This window comes from Mus pahari, chromosome 1, assembly GCF_900095145.1.
Source record: "Mus pahari chromosome 1, PAHARI_EIJ_v1.1, whole genome shotgun sequence".
Lineage (NCBI taxonomy): Eukaryota > Metazoa > Chordata > Mammalia > Rodentia > Muridae > Mus > Mus pahari.
Window position 1 is genome coordinate 77,791,144 of NC_034590.1, and position 5,031 is coordinate 77,796,174.

A 5,031-nucleotide genomic window follows, 5' to 3' on the forward strand; every position below is an offset into this window, starting at 1 on the left:
AGTGGGAGTGGGTGGGTAGGGGAACAGAGGTGGGGGGAGGGGTATGGGAATCTTTCGGGATAGCATTTGAAATGTAAATAAAGAAAATAATAATTAAAAAAAAAAATCCAAAAAAAAAAAAAATGTATAATTGAGTTACACTGGACTGTCAGTGTTTGCATATTTATATGTATGGATTTTTTAATAAATTTCAAAATAAAATGCTAGATATTTCCTTCAAATAATATTCTTTAATCTACATTTATGTATATAATAAAGTGTACCTATGAATTCAAAAGTATGTTTCTAAAGTGTGAGACTTATGAAAAGTAAGCAGTCATTATAATACAAAAATTTACAGTTATAAAATTATATAATGAAGTGTTCAGTAATTGCTGAGTTTTGCTGAATCCATTCCAAGTTACTTATACAGGGTTTAAAATGTTTTATGGGTATCAACTCATTTTCATGTAATATCAGACTTCTTGTTGATTTAATTTAATAACTGATAAACTATGTGATTTGGAAACATTAAATAATTTTACTTTATTTTGATCAAAATTTTGAAAGAATATAAGTCTTCTTGTCAGACCTGGGAAATAAAAATAGTACACACTAAAATTACATAATGAATTTCCTGTTGTAAGCTTATTAAATATTTTAAATGATTCTAAAATCATCACTGTTCTCTAAAATAATTTTATATATAAAATTCATAATGTAAATTATGAAAAATATTTGGTGCATTATTATTTTTTATTAAAATACACCAGATCGTTTCCTAGCATTATGGTTCTTTCTCACTGGATTATGATGAAATAAACTCACACAATTTTCAACAGAGGATTCTGCTCAATATATTTTCAAACTAACAAGTTAACAGGATTATGATGGTTCATTCAGCAAGAACCACATTGAGTTTGACTCCTCACATTTTATATATAAATCCCCATTTGTCCACAGTAGTGACTGTGATCCTGAAACACTCAGTCCATAAGCAAATGAGGTCTTTACACATGACCTTCCCTAGCAGTAAGCCACCAAAGCATCCCAAAGCTACTGCACTTATTAGTCTTTTGGTGACTACAATGTGTGTACACCTTTGAAAGTTGTGTTGGTTTGTGGTATTACCAGCAGAAGGATAAATAAGGAATCTTTGACAGCTTAGTTTTTTGCCTGATTATTTAGAATAATTTGCCAATGGAAATATAAGTTGAGTCCATAAATGTTTAATTCCCTTCTGTGGCACAATTCCTTGATTCCATCTGACTTAATTTTCTACCATAGTTTATAAATACAGTATGTATTCAAAGAATAAAGTATATTTATTTAGCAACAAATTCAAAATCTTACCTCTTGAAATAACAATTGAATTCAATGTAAGATGTTCAAGGTTGTTATGATTTTATATCTACAAAGCTGTCTCCACTTTCATTCTGGCGCTGAGGATAAGTCCCTGCAGAGGCTCTGGATTCCAGTGTGAATTCAAATCATTAGGGATCAACTCATTCTCAGTGAGTACTGAGCAGTTCATTTCCTACAAATACAATTAATTTTCCTCTTTATGGGGGATTGTTATGCTTTCACTAGATCATTATGCAAGGTACATGATAACAATTGAACTTCTTCCATTCTTAGGTAAATGTTTGAGTTGATATTTGATTCAGGCTAGCTCAAGTTAGAAAATATTAAACAGTTATAAAAAAACAGAATCTTTTTGTTCCTTTCATTTATGTACACCAATTTACTTTTAGCAATTTAGTTGTTGATTTAATATACTCTTTTAGGTGACTTTGGTGAATATAAAGATGGATAAGAAGCAAAATTTCTAAAGGTAGGCACCATTATATAGGCAAAAGTCTAAAATGTCATTGTTAACTTAAAAATAGTGAGTAGAAATAAGTATGATTTCTAGGTAACAATATTTCATAATTCATGTTTCACATAATATGTGACAATTGGTCTCAGCTCATGTTTTATAAGGAAAGATAGAAAGAACAGTGATCCCCAAACTGAAGACTCAGCTCAACACTCACTGTAATCTTAATTATATTAAGTTCTCCACTGTATCTTTGATATCACATAGGTAAAAGCAGTGGACCACTGGGTATCGATACACTTTCATTCAAAGTGTTTCTGGTCATGGCTTGCAGATGAGAAACAAAGACAGGATCACCACTGTAAGATCCTTTGTCCTAACATGGAAGTCAGACCAGTGAGTGACAAGAATACCCTGTATTAGAAATGGAAATGGTAGATGATCAAGAAAGACAGTGACATTGTATTCTGACCTATGTGTGCATACCATGGCATGCATCTGGACTCACATGAACACATGCACATCTTGTGAGTAAACATACAGCACACAAAATATACATAAACAGCAGTAAAAGCTACCTTTGCTAAGCTATGTATTTAAGAGTTGATGTAAATTATTTCTTTTTTTAAGATTGTCTCATGTAATCCAGGTTGACTTTGAATTTGCCAAGTAGCTAAGCAAGACCTTGAACTTCTGATTCTCCTGTCTCTACCTCTAAAGTATTTAATTTCCAAGTACCAAGTATTCAGTTTATGTGGTGTTGGAGACTTAGCACAGAACTTTATGCATGGTATGCAAGAATTGGCCTATGTCACTCCAACCTCTTCCATGCCATTTTACTCTTTCACTGTTTCTCTTTGATTTTTGTTATAGATATATTTAAATACATAATATGCAAATATAACCTGTGGCGTTCACTTAGTGTTGCTTCTGTGTATATGATTTTAATTGTGGCCACTTTGTTTTGAATGACAAATTAGGGGATAACCCTTGAGAGATAATATTTTCCCTCTACAAGCACCTTACTCAATTGGAGAGAAATAATGCCAGATACTAGAAATGTAATCAACTGCAAAGGGCTAGTGAGGTTTTGTATCTGATGAGAGCCTGCTGCAACTACTTGATAAGCACAATTCAAGACAACACTCTAAAGCTTATTTTTACACCAACAAATGAATGAAGCTCTTACTGAACATGCAAGAAATTTCTCTTTGTACCAGAAGGAGACTGTTACAAAAAATACCCCACATTGTATATAATACAGAAATCAAATGGTCTTTGGGGGCCCAACTCAGTGGATAAATCTATAGCACAAGTCCTGCACCTAAGGTTCAGTGAACATCTTGAAAGAGGAGGTTGAAACACTGTAAGAATCAAAGGACTAAGAAGCCATCTCTGAGACTATGTCTTCTAGAAATGACAGGAAAACTAGAACCACAATATCAAATCAGAAATATGGCTGTCTTGGTAAGATCTAAACAATGAACACACCAATAGTCATGCAAATATGGAAGTGAGAATCTCAAAGTGTTCCATCCCTAGACATAGACTATTTTTAATTTAGATAGTTTCATATATAAGTATACGATTTACACTAGTTCCACCCCACTATCCTCCCAGCTCCCATTTCCTCCTAATTGTCTCTCAAATTTATAACTTCTAACTTAATTATTATTTTTACGAACTCTCTCTTTCTCTGTAGCCTGATTGCATTTATTTTTGCTGTTATACACATATGCTCAATCATGTCCACTCTATGATCTATTACAAGCTTAGACCTGGAGATAGAGAACTGATTTTCCTCTTTCCACATCCCATTGATTGCCTAGAGTTCTTCAACTCGGGGTAGGGACTTGTGAAAATTCCCCCTTTTATGCTAGCATGTCAACTGTTGCCATTTTTTAGTTACTATTTAGGTTCATATTGTTGAGATTACACCAGGGCCATTTCCCTTAGTCACATCTAGAAGACAGTATCTAGGACTGGACATCCTGATATTTTCTGGCTTTTCCATTCTTATTATACCTTCTTCTACATGTTTCTTCAGTGTTAGTTGTAGGGATTGATTTGTACTTGAATTAAATTGGAATGAATATTTATTGGGGATGGTCAATTATTCTCTGATTTTGTCCAGTTGTGTAATTTTGTAATAGTTTCCATATTTTTCCCAAAGTTGCTTCACTGATGAAGGAAAGCTTCGTTTTTATTGATTAGTGGGAAATATAGCAATATTATAAGAGTCACAGAAAAGGTGTCGTATGGCTTTCTGGAGGATCATATATCTATTCATTCCAAATATGGTACTGACAAAAGATCAAAGAAACAGCTTTATTACTGTGTCATTCAGTGAATTTATTGTGTTTACTTACATGAGCATGTGTGAGAAGTTGGTTACAAGAGAATGGATGAACCAAAACTGTATCATTCAATAGCCCACCACACCATACATAAAGACTCATAAAAGCTCAACACCTGTTGATCCCTACACAGCCTGTACATCATTTGGCCAGCCTCTGTCCTTTTCATGCAAATATTGTTGCCTGTATAACCTTGGATAAGGGCATCATGGTTCATTTCTTGAGCTTTCTGAGCCTTAGAATTTTGTTTACTCCAGCCTATGACTTCTTTCAGGACAGATCATCAGCTTGTCTGCTCCTCTGAAAAACTCATAGTCTGAAGCCCTCCCAGGAGATCAGAGGAATGCAGGACAACAGGTAAGAGACCCTCCTAAACAACCTCAGCAGCTCAGAACCCCAAGGAACAAGTGGACTCTGTAACCACCCACCCCTGCCCGAACTTCACCACCCCTTCAGAACTGTGCCTTCTGCTGGGGCAGTTCATCAGCTTGACTGCTCCTTTGAAGACTACACAGTCGGAAGGGCCAGAGAAGTTCTGCTACAGCCAGGGTCATAAGCTTCTCAGGATGCCTGCAGCAACCCAGGAACATAGGAGGCTGGCTCCAGAAAGAGACACCCAGACCAGCTAACACCAGAGATAACCAGATGGCAAGAGGCAAGCATGAGACCCTAAGCAAGAGAAGTCAATATACTATGGCATCATCAGAATCCAGTTCTCCTACCACAGTAAGCCTTGGATAAATCAACGTACCTGAAAACCAGGATGCTGACCTAAAATCCTATCTCATGAAAATAATAGAATCCTTAAAGAGGATTAAAATAATTAACTGAAAAAAAATACAGGAAAATACTGGTAAATGGGTAAAAGCCCTTAAG